The sequence below is a fragment of the Diadema antillarum genome, unplaced genomic scaffold (genome assembly GCF_040938485.1).
Source record: "Diadema antillarum isolate AM-2024a unplaced genomic scaffold, OU_Dant_1.0 scf00000181, whole genome shotgun sequence".
Classification (NCBI taxonomy): domain Eukaryota; kingdom Metazoa; phylum Echinodermata; class Echinoidea; order Diadematoida; family Diadematidae; genus Diadema; species Diadema antillarum.
In genome coordinates this window covers 836,512-860,153 of record NW_027271070.1, presented here as the reverse complement: position 1 = coordinate 860,153, position 23,642 = coordinate 836,512, and positions in this window count along the sequence as shown.

The following is a 23,642-nucleotide window of genomic DNA, read 5'->3' as shown; positions in this document are numbered from 1 at the left end:
CAAACAAAACAAAAAAACAACTCGTTTATGCTGACGCTGTTGTGACTTGTTCAGGATCCAAACTCTGTCAGTCCTATAGTCGCGAGTATGGGATGGGCTCTATTCCATCCTCGACTGCGTCTGCATCATGGAGCTACTGGCACTGTTCTCCACGATTGCTTCAGAACGAGGCAGGTTTGTGAAAAATGTGTCTTTTCCTCTCTCTCTCTCTCTCCATCTCCCTCTCCCTGCAATCTGATCACTCTGCATCTTTGGCGTGGTTTCTTCTTCTTTTTTTTTGTGAGTCTGACCCGACTCAAGGTCAATAAACGGTCGATCTATTTCTGTACCCGTGTCAGGACAGGTGGACTGGAACACTCCCTGGTGTATGTGTGTGTGTGTGTACTGTGTGTGTATGTGAGTGTGTGCGTGTGTGTGTGTTGCTGTTCCAAACGTAAACCAGCGCGAGCGGGTATTGCATTCATGCATGCATCTGGTCGGGCTGGGAGGTAGCCGAGGTGATCGTCTTCCTTCCTGTATTACGTGAATGAATAGGGAGTTCCCGTCTCCCCGGTAAACCACCTCCCTGGTAAAACGATCGACTGCTGAACAGGGTATGCTAAGGCTGCTTACAAGATAGATAACAAGTCCGCGTGATAGTCTAGCACTGTAGTGAAGCCTCTAAAATCACGCGAGTTTACCAACAGATGAATTCAGACAATTATTATATTATATCTTAAAAATATCTAACTACATTATATCATGTAGGACCTACTGTCTTATTTGGCAGCACAGCAAGTCTCGTCTCACCACCGCAGTGTTGTCAAGTTGTGTGCGCGTACAATCTGTATGTATGTTGTCTCACCTCCCTGGTATAATCCGTGCTTCGCTGCATAACGAGCCTCACCAGGGTGGCCGGTGCCAGTGGTGAGTAAAACGCAGCGCCCAGTATACAAAGTATACTGATGCATATCTGATCGCCACAAAGTTGCCGCAGCTATACTCGTCTTTTTTTTTTCCTCCGGCAGGATTGACCACTGTTCATGGTCTTCGTATTTGTTTTTGTTTCCCTCCTGCAATGGCTGCTCTATGTCAAACCCGTCTTCGTGTACCATATACTACTAGACTGGTAGTACTCGTACACAAGTCGTACATCCTCGCCTCATGAATGTACAATAATCTGTGATCACGCATTGTCATGTCGGCACTGTACATACCACTCGCATGCATGCACGCATTACCGCATCGCACACACAGCTACAGAGGAGTGTCAGCGCTGCGGCACTGCCCGGATAACTGGCGGTCACAGAACTCTACACAAGTTCTGTGCTGGCGATCCGGTTCTCACGAGTTACACGCAGAATGATCGTTGAGGGAGCTATATAAAGATTCGAACGAGCCGTTAGTATTTATCGACGTTGTACAGCGTCGATAATTCCGAAACCATTATTGCATGATTACTAAGACATGAGAGCACTTTTGGGCGAGTAAGTCTCACAGTGTTAGTTATATGAAATGTACTTTGACCTGAAACACAAACTAAGACAAGGCAATCTCAGGGAAACTTTACAAAGGTACCAAAACTCCATATTATCTTTAAATGAGTATAAACGCGACTTTTAAGTAGGGCCTGATATATTATGTTCCAGTTGTTACTATGCATATGCATGACTATGATACTGAACAGCTGCAACCGCAGTTTCATTTTTATTTAGATTTACTAATTTCATCAATAAACCCCGCTGATGTCATATTTCACGAATAGGGTCTCTTGTACGTTGAATACAATGTATGTAGCGCTTCTTCCGCTATATACGGAGCTGACAAAATTCATCAATTACTATGAATACACGTAACTGGGTCAATGACTCTGGCGTAATACATAATTATTATAACATGATTGAGTTTATGACGATCCAGGAACGAAAAAAAAAAAATACAAGGGGGTTGCCCCACATTCTGAAAGCATGATGTCATGCTCGCACGTGTGCTAGTGTGTGTATATCCGTATGTGTGTGTGTGCGCGTGTGTGTGGTCATTTAAACGATTACGTCACGTCTCAGATATGCAAGTTCTTCGGACCACCTGGACGAACGCCTTTGTATAAAGGGTGCGCGACCTTTTATGCAATAACAGGAGCTTTCAATTGAAGTTCCTTGCTTTATGAGATCACTGTCCTGTCTACTGTTGTATGAAGTACTAAGAAGATAACTTGTGAATAACTTGTAAAGAAATACAGGATAAGCCTGTTTTAGACCATCCCAACCGCTTCGCTATTTTTCCTTTTCTGTCAGCTACGGTGACTCTTGCCGGTTCTATACTGCGATTGTCCGGCCACACACAAAAACCTGACTCCTTCCAACAATAGTGATCAAGTCGAGACAACACTGTACCTATTATTTCTTCCTTTCGTTTTCATCTCCTTTCCCTCGACTCAGTTCAGTTTGACCCCAAAGTAGCCGAGACTTGAGCATCGAGCGTGGCTTGAACACGTGAACTTCTGTCGCTTCCTCCTGCTGTCCTTGACAGTGCCATTCAAGCGAGATGAAATAATAATATTGCGCAATCTTCTCTCTCCTCTGCTCTCCCCTTCTCTTTCTCTCTCTCTCCCTCGCCCTTCCTCTCTCTCTCTCTCCAACTTCCTAACGGCAAAACGATTGGTGCAATAGTTTGGGCAAACGCAAAGTCATCGCAAGCTTGAAAAATGAGAAGCAACTGAACATTATATTGATATAGTATATATATAATTCATATACCACATAAATATGATTTTATCATATACAGGAGAGAGAGGAAGAGAGAAGTGGAGGAGATTGGTATCAATTGAAATTGAATACATTGTAGCTATTTCCCAACCCTTCTACCGTTTTGATGGATACTAAAGAGTTTGATTTTTCATCATTGTTTTTCTTCGCTTCTTTTATTCCTATATTGATTTCTACGGACTATATATTTCTCTGTAATTTGTAACGGCTAACTTTTCGTTGTCTTCTCTTCTTTCACATCCTTCTCCTTCTCATTTTTTTTCTCCTTCTACTTCTTTTCTTCTTCTCCTCCACTATTTTTACTCATGGATTATATATATACGTATTCTTTTTTCGACAGAATTATGAAGTTCGTCGCATCGTTGCCAATGCTGCTTCATGCTTTTTTTTAATATCACTATCGTAATGCTTATCATATTTTCACATGCTTGAGGCCTACGAACATTATTATTCAATGGAAAACAGTCAAAATCGCTTGATTGTAGCGTTGTATTTGTCGCATTGCTGCAATATTTTTCGCTTTTTGGTAATGACCTTCGCTCGAGACGGTGCTTCTCTTGCGAGGCATGGCTTTGTTTGAGACAAGCTGCTGGTGTGTGTTTGACTCTTTACAGGAAGGTGGACGTAAGAACATTTCCGACAGAAAAAGGTCCAAGCTTTTCCCACCCCATCACATCTCAAGCCCAGTCTCCGGCGGACGCCGGGGGTTTGACTGGTTGCCATGTCGAAAGATACACACACACACAGTTTTTTGCTTGCCCTACTGACCCAGTTCGTGTCTTCCGCCGCCACTGAACGCATGAGCGATCTTTTCTGACTTCACTGAATGAATGGACCCGGTGAATGTCGCAACACTTGTTCGGGCGGGTGCGCTCTGTGAAACGGGAGGAAGCCAGAGGCGTTGAGAACGGCCTGTTGAGTACAGAAGGGCCGTTGAGAAGCACACTCACAACTAGTCTAAGAAGAGCAGGCCTTAAGGGCTTTTTACACTTGTGTTTCTTAACCCCGGACTTTCTCTGACCCAGGACTATCGTTAGTCCCGTACCAATTTTTTCAGCTTTTTACACTCGCCAATTAGTCCCGTACTATCTCTTGTCCGGGGCTAAGGAGAAAACTTACCTTTTTACACTCGTATTTCTTAGCCCCGGACTTTCCAAACCACATGAATATTCATAATTACGCTGTGTACTGTACACGTACACGCATGCACCGGCAGCACTTGATTACCTCGTTTCTGATTGGTCAGTGAGGGTCGGACTTCGCCTCCTTCGCTTAGCCCAGGATTATTTTTTCGTTCTGTTTACACTCACTTGCTTGGCACCGCAATTGCGGTGCTAGCACCGCAATTGCGGTGCTAACCCCTGCTAATTTGCAGGGCCAGATAGTACCGTACTATCGGTGGGGCTAGCCCACTTTGGCAAAAACGAGTGTAAACAGAAAGTGGGCTAAGGATAGTCCCGTACCAACGGTGGGGCTAAGGCCCCCCCTTAGCCCCACCGTTGGTCCGGGGCTAAGCAAAAATTTACAAGTGTAAAAAGCCCTTTAGATTACTTTTTGTCCTACACCAGAGTTGCAAGTGAGAACAAATAATTGCAATGGATACATTCATGTTCGTGTTTTTACCTTTCATATTTCAAATTGCACGTAGTCATTTTACAATTTTTTTTTTTTTTTGGGGGGGGGGCAATGAATCATTTAATTACTGTGCTTCGCAACTCAAAGCTGAAAAATATTTAAGTTACACAGAATCAACAGGCATAGCGACCTGTCAACTGACTGGTGAACGTAACATGAATATGCCATTATGAAAATACTGGCAACAGGGGAATGCGTTTTGTAGGGGAGTAATGGCCTCAGAGAAAACGAACAAACAGAAAGCCCCATTTAGTTTTATTGTTTGACTGAAAAATCATGAAAGGTGCAGTTTTGTTGCTATCTATTTGCCAACTATCAGAGAAACATCATTGCTGATACCATAAATTCCACCGTTATTGCGCTGATCCATTGTAGTGGATATAAATTGGGAAGAAATGACCTTGTTTTGGCCTTGCAAAATAAGCACTCAGTGTAAAGGTTACTTTAATATCAAGTTACATGTCCACTTTCATTCCTTATCCATGTGATATTTTTAATGTTTATTCAAGTGTAGATTGGGTGAAACAAAATAATATGACTTACACTTCACTGGGTCTTCAATTGTAGACTAGCCATTCTATTGATTGTGGCAATGGCACGAAGAGACGACAGGATGACTGCCACGCGTCTCGCAAGGAGCCAGGCTCGTGCCGGAGGATCCACCGGTATCACACACTCTCAATGGCTCGACGTGCACCTCCGATACACACACACACACAACACACACACACTGCATACACTCACATACCGCGTACCCACACTAGAGTATAATACAGCACACCCATCCATTCATGCCATTGATAGAACCTGAATAGTGATATCATTGTGCAATTGTCGAAAAGGAAATGTGAAATCAGCGACAAATAATCGTAAAATAAACACGCGTCCCGGCCCGTTAGCATATTGACCTTTCGCATACCGCCGAAATGTCGCTTTTTTCGGCTCCAAATGCACGCTCGATGAATTCCTCGTTGTACTTCACAATTTGCGCGACTGAGTAAAGATTTTTTTTACTGTTGTCCCGCTGCGTATTGTTTTGTTTTCTGCTCGTTTGAGACAGGGAGGGGATTTAAGTCGTGGCGACAGGGCGGCGGAGCTTTGTTCCTTTGCTTCCGTCCAAAATGACTCTCTATAAGATAGTGTGAAATACCTCGCATAACTTTCACAATGGTAAACGCTCAAAATTATCCCCCTAGAATTAAGGATTTGTAAAAATAAAAAAAAAGGAGCATAAGTCGTCGCCAGATCAATTCGGATCCTCTCAGAATGCGATCTACACATTACTTCCTAAAGGCATTGATCATTGTCACCTGATCGCTATTCTATTCCGTTAGTTTTCTCCTGGTAGGATTGAGGGACATTAGAATGAGAGTGGTATGGGCATGGTGTCTTTACCTCGCCCTGTATGTCGGAACGATTTAATTTCGTTTAAAGAACAAGAATGAGTGTGCCACCACAAAGAAAACCACATGAGTTAATGCGTATATTCAGAATTATATACATTTTTGGTTTGTTTGTGGTATTCAAATATTATCTTAATATTAGTTGAATTCCAAACACCGCATACGCACACATTGCACACAAGCACACGCTTGCTCACATGTGCGAGCATGCATTCTGCCATAGCTACTAAGGTAATACGGGATGGGGCACACTAGTTGCGTAATAAGGCGGATGTACTACCAGTGATATGGGGCATTTCCGTTAGAAACTCTTCGCAAAGACCATCTAATTCAGAGGTGGACATACACTCGGACAACATCGAGTCAGTATTCATACAATGTAAAGTGGGACAAGTATTGACCTGTGGGTATAAGGATGATGAAATAGTCCCAAATATTGCAAAAGATGACTAAAATTTCCCCATCTGTGAACAGTGGAAAGCAAACAAAACATAAAACATGCAAAAACACGCGCGCACACACACACACACACACACACAAAGAAAAACAACAACAACAACCAGGAAAATCGGAAAACACAACATTAGCAATCCGTAAATAACTGTCTTCTGTAATTTATGATTGTGTTTTCTGCAATGCCACGCGATAATACGAGGAGATTCCGGTAAACACATTCCTTTTTGATATAGTGCTATTGCTAATCGCAGGAAAGGAATGGTATTTATTGTAGTGGGTATACGACTACGAGTATTCCTATGGGGCAAAACACCCTCAGCACAAACAAGCACGACCCCCCCCCCCCCCCCACATCCCATGGAAACATTCGTGAGAGCATGATCTGCGGCATTTATCAAAACCCTCCTTTTATATCCAACATAACAATGTATATCATATTATGCATAGAACATAGATAGCGTCAGAGAGATGGGGATAATCTGGCCACCTGTCAGTCTTTTTTTTTTTTAGTCTAATATCATTATTCTTTTCTGTTCCGAGTGCCAAGCGTCGAGCAAGTTTTTACCTTAAATTGGCGGGAACGCACGGAGGAAAGAGAGTCAGGGGGCCGGAAAATTCCTGCGGTATTGCGATGTTTATGGCCGAGATCCGCCAAAACAAATAGTATTATGACACATTCAATGCCGGTAGCATTCCCGTTCGCTTACAACGGCTGCAATTCAAACAAGACGAGCGGCGGGGTGCGTAGCCTCTGAGAAGTAAGAATTAAGAAAAGAGAAAGAGAGGGAAATGGAGACTATAGGTCAACAAAATATACCCAGCAACATAAGATACGAGACCAAGGATAGAATAATGCTTGCAGATTGGTGTAAAAAGAACAGGCTCTAGCCGATAAATCTATCGATGGTTTATTAACCACTTCAAGACTGACAATTACTACTTGTTACGCGTCGCGTTCTCTCGCCAGTAGCCAGCGGTCAGGTGCTGACTTGAGCCAGAGGCGCCGGCTCGAGTAGCAGTGTCGCATGCTTACTACCTGCTGGGGCCTTCGGGTTATGGTTTTATGGCGTGTGAATACACTGCTTATTACGCTGTTTGCCAACCATTAAGGCAATTATCTTGAAAGGTTAGAAAGATCGTAGAAAAAAAAGTATCATGACAGTTGTGACAGACGGGCTCAATGAAAACATAGCATGGGAGTACTGTATATCCACGGAAACAACTTACCACCACCACATAAACCAATTAAAAACCCACGTACATTGTTATACGTACACCTTTAATTAGCCAGTCACATCAACGCAATGCCGTGAAGAACATTTCCAATAAGGTCTAACGACTAATAACAAGGTCGCAGAAATAGGAGACTGGATATTTGATGTTCCCTGGATACCTCAAAGTGTCGGGAATCATGATGGCATGTTAGGCCGTAATCAAGAATGTCGGGGTAAAATTTCGAACTCGTTAGCGTCGAGATGTTGGATTTTAAGGAGCATAAGAATATACATCGACTCTCTTATCAGATCCATCCAGCTAAAGTCCTATTGAAAATTGCATGTAAAACATGTTATCCGCGAGACTGAAAGTGTTAACAGTGGATGATTGCATGATGGAGGGTGTGGGGGAGGAGGAGGAGGAGGGGGGGGGTGGAGGAGGAGGAAGAGGAGGAGGAGGAGGAGGAGGAGGAGGAGGAAGAGAAAGAAGGTAAAAGGAGGAGGGATTAGGGGAAGATGTGAATGATTAGCAGTGTCGATTAGGAGTCGACTGTCTAGCCATGATGAGTTCCTCACTGTTTTCCAACTACATGTACCACACCACATCACATCTCATGGGCGGATATGAGCGTATTAGCTCTATTCTCTACACTTCCCACGGTCTTCGTTCTCCTTCCCTTCTCTCTTCCAGCTTCCATCATGACTTTCATATCCAGCCGATGGACGTGGGGCTTCATTTATCTTTTTTCTTTCTCCGGGCTTTTTTTGTTTTGTTTTATGGTTCAAAATATAGCATCCCCCATAACTGTACACCCTGCAGAGTAAACGATCTCGAAAAACCAACAGGGCAATTGACCCATAGCAAGGCGCACGATAGGGACACGGCGCAATACAGAGACCCACCTATTTACTCCTCTGTGGGAAGCGCAGTTTCTCTTCCGCTAGCCCCTGCTCCACTCACGCTTAGCTCAGCCGGACTGGGGAAGAAAGAGAGACAAGAACAGGAAAAAAAAAGGACAGAGAGGGAGAGGGAGAGATTGAAAAAAAAGGCCGAAAATCAAGTTCAAATGTCCCTCCTGTGTTTGTTTCTCCTCTTCGCCCAATATAGACTGAACTTCTCCGAAAAGCGCCGGGAGTCCAAGACGTTGGTCTAATTTTAGTCGAATATCTTTCCTAAAATAATGCGATTCTTGTGAAGCAGAGTTGATGCTGATTACTGTCAATATTGCTCTATTTCCGTTAAAAAACAAAACAAAATACCTCTGTCACAACAACAGCAACACATTGCAGGATAAATTAGGGTGACTCCGATCATACAGGGAGGTGATGCCTTGGAATAACAGTGGAAAAAAAACTTCCTCCAGAAACTCGGTTTGAATTGAGGTTACTTCTCTGTCAAAAGAAGAACAAGAAGAACAAGAAGAAGAAAAAAAAAGAAGAAGAAGAAGAAGAAGAAAAGAAGGAAGGTTTTGAGTAAGCTAAAGAGTAAAGTCGAAAGGGTCTTGTTCTATTTGTCAAATGAATAGTGAAGCTATAGCTGTCATGATATCCTACCTAATGCTGTGTGGGTGTGGGGGATTTTCATCATCATTTTATAATCATTAGTATAACTTGATTGTGCGCAGTCATCTCAACTCCTTTTTTTTACATCATTGTTTCTTTGAACATAAATATGCCATTATGCGTATGCTTCAGTTGCTCTTTCGGCTCAGCAGCCACATCTTTCCTATCCAGTGGTTAAATTAAGGAGCGGCATCATTAAATAGACAGGTTTTCAATGAAATAGTCTTCACTTGAAATTTAAGCTTCATAACATCTTCGTAATGTATCAGCATCTTTCTTAGAAGTTATGTTCATGCATTATACAAGTTGGACTTTTTTTTTACTAATACTGCTGTATATCATTATGAGTCAAAACCTATATCTTATACCGATGTGATTTTTATTTCCTTCTATCTTCTACAAAAGTTTGCATATAGAACAGGGATGGGAGAGAAGATCAAATTGGAATCCTTTCAATTTCACAGTTAATATCCCAACCACATGTCAATCTCTTTATGGAATTCCCTCACAACGCCCTCGGAAGCTTACCTTATGTGGGACATGATATCCAGCATAAAGTAAAATCCTAAGCTTGTTTCAAATTGTATTTGATGCATAAAGTTAAATTAAACCAACAGAGGGATACAGAAGTAACATTAAAATTGTACACAATATAAAGAAAGATATGGAAATTTCATGCTTGTTTTTTCATCGTTTTCACCAGGCACCCCAAACAATTTGGTGTGGACTACATGAGGGTTTGAAAACATAGTGTCGCCTAGTACATGTATACCTCCTTGGTCGAATCACCGTTTCCATTTGATTACTGCAGAAATCAAGTTTTTGTCAATAGTAACTGGAGCCAACTTCTTTTTGCATTTCTGTCAAAGTAATTCTATGCGATGGGCAGGCCCGATAACATGATTAATTACTGTTCATTTCGTATCAAAAGATGAAATTTAGAAAGCTTCGTGTGCGAGTCGTATGCGTCTATAAAATCATCATCCCATCTTTATGATTATCGCTTTTCGTAACAATCATGACAATTAAATTTGTGGAATGTAAAGATTCCCAACCGTCTACTTCGTATAATTTGCTTCCTAATATTCAAGCGGTTTCTATTCTGTTCTTCCTGGTATTAAATGTCTAAGAGTAGGAAAGGTCAAGCGGTATTTGGCCAACGCCAATGTATAGGCTTGATAGTCCAGATTAAGTTTTTTTAAGTATATCATATAGTATTGTGCAGAGCTAATATTTCAGAAAGAATGATTACTCGTGTTATCGTCTCAATAATATTTGAGACAAAGAAACACAGAACATGAGAACATACAGCAGCAACAGCAACCTAAGAAGAAACAACAAGAACGAACACAGAACAAAAACAACAACAAACGAACGAAGAAACATTATATGTATATATTTATTATATATATATATATATATATATATACATGTATATGACAGAATCAAATGATATTGCACTGTATGGTATGAAGGCCATGATAGGCCGAAAGCTTCCTATACTATAATACTCGAAGTTGTTGTTGTTGTCGCGGCCTTATGTATTTCCTGTTTTATTTCGGCGTTGCTGGTTTGTCTATCTCCTCCCGAGCCGTCGGCTTCGGGCAGCTGCGACCGGTGCCGTCGGCCGCAGGAAAGTATCCTACATCGAATGGCGCGGGTTTCGTCCCCTCTCCGCCTCCATGTCGACGTCGAGGACGAAAAAGAAAAATTAATTAGCTACATGCATAATGCATTTTTGTGCGTGACGAAAGAGCCGAGCGTTTCAATATTCACGGAACCTGCGCTGGCCTCCTGTTTTCTCGATCTTCCATCTTTTAGCTTGCAGAGACACTGGGGGATACTAAAGAATGATGATGGTGCAGCGAAATCTCTGACATCTTCCGGCGGACGCGCACGCACACACACAATGTACCTCGCAGAACTCTACACACTCTACACTGTGTGTATAGTTCTGTGATGTACCTTTGCCTCCGCCTGTTACGTGTACTGAATGTATTGACGATGGTTACACGAATCTGTGAGTGCGTACGTGATATGGACTACAAGGGCATTTACGTACAGTTCGCCATTATTGGCGTCCCCAAATGAAAACAACGAACGTTGTTATATAATTGTATTTTGCACAACTGCAGAATACTATATGCAGCTCAAGTACGTCATTTAGTTTGCTCGCCGTTTGCTCTCAAGTCCGATGTCATTTGTACGCAGACCGTTTAGGACGCGGCTAAATATATTTGCCGATCGTACCCTTCCATATCAGATTACACGCGCAGCTGTGTCCATTCGTTTACTGCAGAGCTGCTGTAATCATACATATTCATAAGATGAGCGGACGTAGAGGAAAACCTCGCTTTGCCGACCGCCTATTTTTAAAATTGCAAGTGGAAATAGAATGTGTGGTTCTATGGTCTATCAAACCAAGTTTTGGTGACAAAAAAAAAGAGGGAGCAAATGAAGACGAATGCAGTGATGTATATTTTCTTCTTTCTTCCATAACATGGGAAAAATATTAAAGAAAAAAAATACGAGGTCGTGAGACCCTACTCCCACGGGTGCCTATTAAACCTGATGACTATGATCTCCCCCTCCCCAAATAATAACAATGATAATGATAATAATAATAATAATAATAATAATAATAATAACAATAAGGATAATAATAATAATATAATAATAACTATAATAGGAGCAATAATTGTAGGCCTAATATTGATTATGATAATGTACAGTCTGAAGCAGATGTAGTTCTATATGATATATCAAGCCAAGTTTTGGTGATTAAAAACAAAAAGGAGGGAGCAAAATTATGAAGACGAAAATATCTTATTTTTCTCTCATAACGTGGGGAAAAGAAACATGAAAAAAAAAAACACAAAACAAACCGAGGCCTTGAAACCAGCCGTGGATTCCCGCGGGTGCCCGCGTGGATGCAAGAGCAGGGGGTAATCAAAGTCATAGTGTTAATACATGTATATTCCCGTTTTGACGGGAACAACCTGTGGGCAGAACTTTCGGGGAATCTCATTTGCGTTTTTAGTAATTTTTCCCTGAATGTTTTTGTTTTTTGCCCTGCGGAGGTGGAAATGTGTGTGTGCGTGAGGGGGGGGGGAGGGGTGAGGGGCAACAAGACAACTGTTGGACTTCAACGGGTGCAAATAACCCCTCAAAACTGAGTTCTATAATAAAAGCAAGTAGTGGCGGGAATGATCCCTACCAATGGACCGGATCGCCGGGCATATACTACAAAAATGTATTATAAAATTTCTGGGAAGGGTGGTCACTTAGAAGACAGCACAATTAACGAAAGAATGAGAAGACTTTTCTTTTTATTTCTTCAATAAAAATGTGCAAAATCGTATTATGAGAAAAAAAAATAAAACCCCTCAGACCCGTGGATTTCCACGGGTGCTGCTAGTCTATATATATAATACGCGAAGTTGTTGTTGTTGTCGCGGCCTTATGTATTTCCTGTTTTATTCCGGCGTTGCTTATTTCTCTATCTCCTCCCGAGCCGTCGGCTCCGGGCAGCTGCGACCGGTGCTGTCGGCCGCAGGAGAGTATCCTGCATCGAATGGCGCGGGTTCCGTCCCCGCTCCGCCTCCATGTCGACGTCGAGGACGAAAAAGAAAAATTAATTAGATAGATGCATAATGCATTTTGTGCGTGACGAAAGAGCCGAGCGTTTTAATATTCATCGAACCTGCGCTGGACTCCAGCTTTCTCGACCGTTCATCTTTTAGCTTGCAGAGACACTGGGGATACTAAAGATGATGGATGCAGCGAAATCTCTGACATCTTCCGGCGGACGCGCACGCACACACACAATGTACCTCACAGAACTCTACACACTCTACACTGTGTGTATTAGTTCTTTGATGTACCTTTGCCTCCGCCTGTTGTACGTGTATGTCATGTATGTAATGTATTGACGATGGTTACACAAACATTCCATCAGCGTGCGTGTGATATGAACTACAAGGGCACACAGTTCGCCATTGGCGTCCCCAAATGAAAACAACGAACGTTGTTATTTAATTGTATTTTGCACAACTGCGGAATACTATGCAGCTCAGGTACGTCATTTAGTTTGCTCGCCGTTTGCTCTCAAGTCCGATGTCATTGTACGCAGACTGTTTAGGACGGCTAAATATATTTGCCGATCGTACCCTTTCATATAGACTACACGCGCAGCTGTGTCGTACTGCTAAGCTGCTGTAATTATACATATTCATAGCATGAGCGGACGTAGGGGAAAACCTCGCTTTGCCGACCGCCTATTTTTAAAATTACAAGTGGAAATAGAATGTGTGGTTCTATGGTCTATCAAACCAAGTCTTGGTGACAAAAAAATAAAAGAGGGAGCAAATGAAGACGAACATTCATTCTTCTTTCTTCCATAACATGGGAAAAATATTAACGAAAAAAAAAAATACGAGGTCGTGAGACCCTACTCCCACGGGTGCCTATTAAACCTGATGACTATGATCTCCCCAATGATAATACTACAATGACAATAATAATAATAGTAATAATAATAACAATAATAGGAGCAATAATTGTAGGCCTAATATTAATTATGAAAATGTATACAGTCTGAAGTAGATGATGGTTCTATGAGTTTTGGTGATTAAAAACAAAAAGGAGGGAGCAAATGAAGACGAAAATATTTTATTTTTCTCTCATAACGTGAGGAAAAGAAATATGAAAAAAAAAAAGGCCTTGAGACCAGCCGTGGATGCCTGCGGGTGCCTGCGTGGATGCAAGAGCAGGGGGTAATCAAAGTCATAGTGTTAATATCTTCCCGTTTCGACGGGAACAATCTGTGGGCAGAACTTTCGGTGAATCTCATTAGCGTTTTTGGTAATTTTCCCCGAATGTTTTTTTTTTTTTTTTTTTTTTTTTTTGCCCTGCAGAGGTGGAAATGTGTGTGTGCGTGAGGGGGGGGGGGGGTGAGGGGCAAAAAGACAACTGTTGGACTTCAACGGGTGCAAATAACCCCTCGAAACTCAAGTTCTATAATAAAAGCAAGTAGTGGCAGGAATGATCCCTACCAATGGACCGGATCGCCGGGCACATACTACAAAAATGTATTACATGTATTAAATTTCTGGGAAGGGTGGTCATTTAGAAGACAGCACAATTAACGAAAGAATGAGAAGACTTTTCTTTTTATTTCTTCAATAAAAATGTGCAAAATCGTATTATGAGAAAAAAAATAAAACCCCTCAGACCCGTGGATTTCCACGGGTGCTGCTAGTCCTATACTAAATACTCGAAGTTGTTGTTGTTGTCGCGGCCTTATGTATTTCCTGTTTTATTTCGGCGTTGCTGGTTTCTCTATCTCCTCCCGAGCCGTCGGCTCCGGGCAGTTGCGACCGGTGCCGTCGGCCGCAGGAGAGTATCCTACATCGAATGGCGTGGGTTTCGTCCCCTCTCCGCCTCCGTGTCGACGTCGAGGACGAAAAAGAAAAATTAATTAGCTACATGCATAATGCATTTTTGTGCGTGACGAAAGAGCCGAGCGTTTCAATATTCACCGAACCTGCGCTGGCCTCCTGCTTTCTCGATCTTCCATCTTTTAGCTTGCAGAGACACTGGGGGATACTAAAGATGATGGTGCAGCGAAATCTCTGACATCTTCCGGCGGACGCGCACGCACACACACAATGTACCTCGCAGAACTATACACACTCTACACTGTGTGTATATAGTTCTGTGATGTACCTTTGCCTCCGCCTGTTACGTGTACTGAATGTATTGACGATGGTTTCACGAATCTGTGTGTGCGTGACATGGACTACAAGGGCATTTACGTACAGTTCGCCATTATTGGCGTCCCCAAATGAAAACAACGAACGTTGGTTATGTAATTGTATTTTGCACAACTGCAGAATACTATATGCAGCTCAGGTACGTCATTTTGTTTGCTCGCCGTTTGCTCTTAAGTCCGGTGTCATTGTACGCAGACTGTTTAGGACGCGGCTAAATATATTTGCCGATCGTACCCTTACATATCAGATTACACGCGCAGCTGTGTCCATTCATTTACTGCAGAGCTGCTGTAATCATACATATTCATAAGATGAGCGGACGTAGAGGAAAACCTCGCTTTGCCGACCGCCTATTTTTAAAATTGCAAGTGGAAATAGAATGTGTGGTTCTATGGTCTATCAAACCAAGTTTTGGTGACAAAAAAAGAGGGAGCAAATGAAGACGAATGCAGTGATGTATACATTCTTCTTTCTTCCATAACATGGGAAAAATATTAAAGAAAAAAAATACGAGGTCGTGAGAACCTACTCCCACGGGTGCCTATTAAACCTGATGACTATGATCTCCCCCTCCCCAAATAATAACAATGATGATGATAATAATAATAATAATAATAATAATAATAATAATGATAAGGATAATGATAATAATGATATAATAATAACAATAATAGGAGCAATAATTGTAGGCCTAATATTAATTATGATAATGTACAATCTGAAGCAGATGTAGTTCTATATTGATACGATATATCAAGCCAAGTTTTGGTGATTAAAAACAACAAGGAGGGAGCAAAATTATGAAGACGAAAATATCTTATTTTTCTCTCATAACGTGGGGAAAAGAAACATGAAAAAAAAAACACAAAACAAACCGAGGCCTTGAGACCAGCCGTGGATTCCCGCGGGTGCCCGCGTGGATGCAAGAGCAGGGGGTAATCAAAGTCATAGTGTTAATATCTTCCCGTTTCAACGGGAACAACCTGTGGGCAGAACTTTCGGGGAATCTCATTTGCGTTTTTGGTAATTTTTCCCTGAATGTTTTTGTTTTTTGCCCTGCGGAGGTGGAAATGTGTGTGTGCGTGAGGGGGGGGGGGGAGGAGGGGTGAGGGGCAACAAGACAACTGTTGGACTTCAACGGGTGCAAATAACCCCTCGAAACTCAAGTTCTATAATAAAAGCAAGTAGTGGCGGGAATGATCCCTACCAATGGACCGGATCGCCGGGCATATACTACAAAAATGTATTATAAAATTTCTGGGAAAGGTGGTCATTTAGAAGACAGCACATTAACGAAAGAATGAGAAGACTTTTCTTTTTATTTCTTCAATAAAAATGTGCAAAATCGTATTATGAGAAAAAAAAATAAAACCCCTCAGACCCGTGGATCTCCACGGGTGCTGCTAGTAATGAATAAAGGGCAAAGGAAGCACTCGAGAGCAACAAACAAACAAACAATCACACACACACACACACACACACACACACGTATGTATGTATATATATATAAATACATATATATATATATATATAAGTTCAGTTCAGTTTATTTTGTTTAATCACGGCAATTTGCTTTTGCTTATATATATATATATATATATATATATATATATATATATATATTCATCACGCGTTATAGTTGTTCGGGGTTTTTTTTATGTGTTCGTTCTTGTTGTTACTTCTTAGGTTGCTGTTGTTGCTGTATAATGTTCTCATGTTGTGTGTGTTTATTTATATTAGTTTTTTTTATATGTATATTCGAATTTATATTGTTTGAACCGTGACAATAATATATACATACTTTTTCATATTTCATGTGCATTTGAATGTCGAAAGAAAATACGTGTACATTTGAAATTAAATCAATTAAAAATGAAATAACATCCTAATTGAGGTAAATCCTGCGTAATCGTTGATTTGATGTCGCTTCGTGATGTTCATTTGAACTGCTATTGTTGTCAAATCTTGTCATCCGACCGCGTCTTCTTGTACCATCCCATATAAGCGCGGATAATTATTATCAACAAATGTTATCTGTAGTCAGACATTCTCCTCCTACACTTCCCATACGGGCGTCAGCAGAGTCATTTGTAACCAATCTGAAAACATCGACGGTAAACTTAACTTAAAGGGATGGTATAGTTTGGTTGAGATGGGGGATTCCGAGTTTCATTTTTGGGGGAGATAAGGGAACCACTTATGAATCATTAATGGGCACACAATTTTAAGAGGAATTCAAAGTTTATGTAACGAAAATCGATTTTGAAATGACCGAGATATAAAAAAAAGAAAACAAACAAAGCAAAACAAAGTGGTCCTAATAAAAGGTGGGTTCCATCTTTTTATTAAGATCTCTTTGTTTTTGGATATCTCAGCCCTTTCAAAACCATCAGCTAACAATCGTTGAATTCCTCTCAGAATTGGATGCTCTTTCATATTTCATAAGAGTTTCTGATTATCTCACATAAGAGTTGGAAACCTGAAGCCCCACCTCAACCATAACTATACCACCGCTTTAACCCTGTTTCTCTTGTTCCGCCACCATGACATCCATTTATGTCATCACCACCGCTGACTATATCACCATCGCTGTTTCACCATTTCCAGTGTCGTTGTAAACATCCCTTCCTCGTAGCATCAACTTGTCACCACATCGTCCACATCTCTCCCACCTCCACAATGATTATTTTCACACACAAAAAAAAATTCGCCACATTTATGTCGTAACTTTGCAGATGACAATCAATCGCGTTTACCCCAAGCAACAATTCATTTTACCATCTCAATAAGTAGCATCATCACCACCATCGCCGCCACCACCACCACCATCATCATCATCATCATCGTCAATTTCATCATCATCATCATCATCATCATCATCATCATCATCATCTTTATCCCACGTTTTGCCACCATACAAGTTTCTGCACCGACGTTATCTACATCATGATCATGTCTAGTATTAAAGGACAAGTTCACCTTCATAGACATCTGGATGGAGTAAATGCAGCAATATTAATAGAACACATCAGCAAGGGTTTGAGGAAAATCGGACAATCCGTTTAAAAGTTATAAATTGTTAAAGTTTCTGCTTAGTCACTCGCTGGATCAGAAGACTACTAGAGCTTGTGAGGTCACATGTGTACAACGATATAAAGAAAATATAATGAAAATTCAAGATATTTTCACTTTTCTCGCATAACAAAAGAACCCTTGACTTCCCTCTTTCAGAAGGCAAGGGGGAGTGATATCACCCTTAACATACGTCAGTGACGAGTCGAGGAAATGTGCACTTTTTTCAAAATGTACAAGTTTGTGAAATTCTCTTTATATTTTCCTTATACTGTATTGTTGCACGCATGTGACATCATGCACTGTAGTAGTCTTCTCATCCAGCAGTGATTGTGCAGATACTTTAAGAATTCATAACTTTTGAACGGATTGTTCGATTTTCCCCAAACTTTCACTGACGTGTTCTACTAATATTGCTATACATTCACTCAATCCACATGTATATGAAGGTGAACTTGTCCTTTAAGAGCTAGGAGATCAATCTCATCGTCATTAGCGTGATCATCATCAGAATCGTCACCATCATTATCATCATCATTACCACTACCCCTCTGTTATCGGAAAAAAAAAATCTCTCGAAGCAAAATTCCCAAACTCGTAAAACAGAGTAGGATCATAGTCAACAAGTTGCTCTTGATTTTGAATACGCCAAAACCGTAAACTTTTTATTTCGGAATACATGACAAGCACAACGGTGCCCGCATAATCCATCGATCGAATACAGAACACAAATTCTCCCACGCTTTTATGGTATTATTATCCATAATTTTGTGTCGTCGAGTGAGCACAATATCATTACCAGTCATCAAATGATCGTTTAGCTTGTGTAAGTATACACAGAAGCAAAGAAAATATATTTTCTTCCACTGGCGAAACGAGCACGGCATATAAATCACTTCATGAATAATATGATTAAAGTTTAATCTTAATGACTTCCTAGAGAGCACATCATAAAAACTTAATTAATTTGTCGTGTCATCAGATCACACACACACTGCATGTAGTCCCGGAGAAAAATTAATAGAAAGTGCAACCATGTTCTAGATTCACACTCAAATACAACAAACCGATGGATTATTATCAATTGGGAAGAAAGATTACTTTTGCTTAATGTTTCTTTCCTCACTACTTTAATGTACTATCTAGTCTTTCTCTGACCATGGAGAACATCGAAACAAACAAACAAACAAACAAACAAACAAACAAACATATACTAATCAGTGTTATGTATTCTTGTTCTAGATCTCTCTCGCTTACATATCTGCGCTGAGCTGTATATCAGTTGAAAAAATCAAGATTATTCCCCCGTCCCACTTTTTTTTGTCTGTTAGCCTTAAAAAAAAAACCTTTGTTTTTGTGCGAATAGCCTTATGAAGTAGGATGATTACATACGAAAGACGTTTGAACAAACACTACCATTGTATCAACAATCATATGCATATATTGTATTATCATGAAGTTGTAAAGGTACATACATGTCACAAAAGTTTAGTTTGAAAATACAATTGTATACGATGAACTATGAGAGGTTCGAGTTGAAATTATGGAATCCGAGGTGGCAGGATTAGCGGTACATTCTGAATTAAGAAAGGATTGCCATTTCTGTCACGGAGGAATCTAAAATTTCTTTATATAGTGGCTCGAAACAGAGAATGATATATATTTGGTTTTTTTTTTAATATCCCTCCAACGAATCTTTCAAAAAAAGAATAATTCAGTCATTAAAATTAAAATGCTTACAGAATATACTGCAGCACAGACGACCGGTGTACCGGTTTGGACTCAATTTATACACAGTGGTCTATGAGGTCGATACCGATAGCACTTTACTCACGCTATCGATGGAAACCCATTGATTGATATTGAGCGTGGTGCCCTATATACATCGTGGAAGACGTCACGGTAAATCACATTTTCCTTCATCAGTATTTTGTTTTTTAACATCATAAACATCATACCTGTACAGCAATGCTATGTTTGGTCCCATCAATCTACGTAGATAGATAGATCCAATCATTGAAAAGGATGTAATTAATAAGGGATATGATACATGTATCACTTTATCAAAAACCAAAATCGGCTGTGATAACTGAGTCACTTTCTCCCTTAACCCACCGATGAGATTGAGGGGGTTAAATAGCTTGGATGCATTTTCCAGCAAACAATCCAACTAGCAGCCTCCGAGATACACACAGGCACATGCTGTACATACATACAGAGATAACTTCATTCAACAATGTCTTCATTACTCGATCGTGTATTAGTACAACGAACAGTATTATACGCATTTCTATACATTATACAGTCAAAACGTGCACATCCGGGAATGCACATTCACGTTGTATCACTGAAAATCCGATTTGACAAAGCGTACAAAAAGAGGATGCGATTTGTCTGATACATAACTCCTTGATTAACTGCTAATACAATTACTCTCCCCATACACAGAGTGACAACAATTCGATTGCACAAATTCATGTTTGAAATTGACGGGCTTTTTAAAATTAGTTATTCGCTGTACTTGAGGTATCCTCTTATTCAGTTGTTGAGTAGAGCTGAACTCGGGCTGTTGTCAGAAGGGAACAAGTGACATTGCACTCTATTGAAGCTCCATGGTCGTACCAAGGAGGTAACCGGGAAAGACTGGTATACCTCCTTGGTCGTATATATATCGTTCGACATTGTATTGGAGGCATACCTCCGAATATGACACTTGCAGAACGCCCTCACGCTTTCACGTTTTGTAATTTCGACCCTTCGTTACAAAATGCTTTGGACTCAGGACTTGGCTCGCCTGTTCACACGTGTCCGTACATCAAACTGACGTAATTCTTCCAGTGAAGCATTTCAGGAATAAAGCGGATCACTAATCATCGATTTTTTTTTTCTTCACTGGTTTGGTTAATGTGTACCTAGCTTTTTTTTTTTTTTGAATTTTCGTTACTCAACGTTCTCGGAACGTTTATGAAGATCTATTCGACTGAATGTTTAAATATCAATGAGACAATAATTATGTCACGTTTCGGTAATTCAAAGTCAAGTCAGCCTGTGCCAGCTCAAGAACAGCCTAATTTTCCCGAAATAAGGAGGAAAATGCAAATTAGAAGCATGGATTAGTTCTATCATACTCAAAGTTTTACGACACGGATATGTCCAACAAATAAATTTTACTTTTATACGAGGACACATCTGTTGAATGATATCTTTTGACACCGTGTTTCACCATTAGATACAAATATAATTATGAGAGAAGGAAAATTTGTCCAAAGACACAATTTTGTTGCTTGTCTGTTTGTTTGTTTGTTTTTCGTCTGTTTATTCTATTCGAGCAACATGTATGCCTAAACGTGATTACATTTTGCACCGGTCCGGACACGGTCATAAAGCTGCATGAATGAACCATCCACTGTTACAGATACAATCTTATCTGATCGTGTGTTTCTGTCATAGATTTGATCAGCATGCCTAAGTTTGGTGGCAACAATAACATCGACAGGATGAACGAACTTTTCATGAACGTTTGCAAACTGTGTAGTGCTACAAATAGAAATCCGTCCTTTCACGTCGCTATACTTCCAACGTTCACACGGAAACCACTATTATACAAACATACACACACCGTATCGACCTCTGCCCTGTGGAAGTCTGGATATCGCTGGTGAGGTCATATACTGTTACGTCCATGACTATTGTGGACAGTAGCAATTCTGTATACACTGACAAATTGATTGATCGAGGATTGTAACTACACTGAGTCAAGCTGACAGATACAATATCAAAAATTGAATTCGACTCCCACGGGATTATTTCTTTTTTCAAAAAAAAACAAAAACAAACAAACAAACATGATCACATACAAAGCAGCTCTTTTTGTACATTAAATAGATTGTATCAAAATTACAAAATTGTATCGACTTCATTATCATTGCACTATGATGGTTACATTGTATCAGCGTTTTATGTACAGTGTGCATAAAATCATATACATACATACATTGTATATATATTATATACACGCATATACAGTTGTATATATATATATATATATATATATATATATATCTTATATAGCGTTATATCTATTTACAAACTACATTGCACATACATACACACATACACATACACGCATAAATATTATAGTGCTAATGTGATTGTGTACACAGATATTGAAAGAAATTGAAACCACAATATCTTCATTCTGAAATCCCCGTTGCAGTATAGTAATCATCTCTACTTTCACGGCGGACTCGAAACTAAACTTCAACCCAGTATAATTGATTGATCACCACATCAACTCTCGTTTATGGTGACGCGTTCATAAAAGGTTCATAGAGCATCCGCTTGGCAAATGCCCCCCCCCCCTCCGTCAAAGCGGAGCCTACACACGTGTATTCATTAAAACAATTTTATTATAACTACTATTCACATTTTGTATATTTAACAATATTTCATTATTTACCACTTGCCAATGAAAAAAAAAAACCCTAGCTTTAGTGCCTCAAATTAGTTCTAAAATGTGAGTTAGGGATAGAAACAACCAATGTAGAAATGTATATCAGTATGATCGATGTGAAATATTATTAAATATACAAAATGTGAAAAGTAGTTACAATAAAATTGTTTCTAGAATAAACCGTCTACAATCATAGTTTATTGAGAAAAATCTCCTTACACTTAAGGTTTTTTTTTCATTTTTTTCTATGGTAGGATGTTTTGTGATACAGCTAACCTGCACATCAGTGTATAAAATGTGATAACTCGAGCATTTTTTAAATCACTGCTCCCAATAGTAAACAATACAGCGTAGGCCTAAATATTACATGTACTAGTACCTCATGAGTGTGCCGACAAACGGCGCTGAAATGAAAAGGAATATTACTTATAGGCCTACATTATATATGAATGATCATACTGGGCACTCGCACGAAGAGATAAGTTGTAGAAAAAAATTAATGAATGCAGGGATCTGACTTCAGTTAGTGCACTAGATCTCCTACAAGACATATTTAAAACATTTGTAAACAGTTTAAGTTTGGATGGTAAGCATTTTCCCCCAAATATGGCATGGAGGGCCTAAACGGTCTTCCGAACAAATCACACTAAATCTAGTGAAAGCGTACGTAGTAGTAAGTATCATTCACGTTATTTAGTTATTATTATACAAAGAGAGATTAAACGCATTCAGATGTACACGTACTCGGAAGGACAAGCATGAATCAGATTGGTGGCTATACGACTACGAGGCGCGTTATCAACTGACTGACTGGTATCGAATGGACACGGGACGTGTTGAGATCAGGCGACCGCCGTCAGACGCTGTGAGGTGAAGACTGACTCTGTCTGGCTTTCTCCTTCGCGGCTCCCCGACGCTGTCCCACTCATTTCGACGCCCACGCATTCCTGCTGGATCAACCTCGACTTCAACAGACAGTACTCAGACAAGTCCGTGATCATTTTTTTTTCTTTTTGAGCGACAGAGAGAGAGAGAGAGAGAGAGAAAGACAGACAGAAATTGCGAGAAATTGTCTGACCAATAGTTCCGATTCCGCACGTACCCGTGTTCATCGCAGCAACAGAAACCAAGGAAATAAATCAGAATCTTTCAATGTAGACATTATTATCGCGGTATACTGTTGGTGAGGCATTCTTTATTCTCCTCCTGCTCCTTGTTTGGATAAGCCAGAAATCGGATATCCTATCCACCACTTTTTGACGTCTAGCCGGTTGAACTTCGAGAACAGAGTAAGGATATAGCACTTCCCCTGGCAAACGGTGTATTTT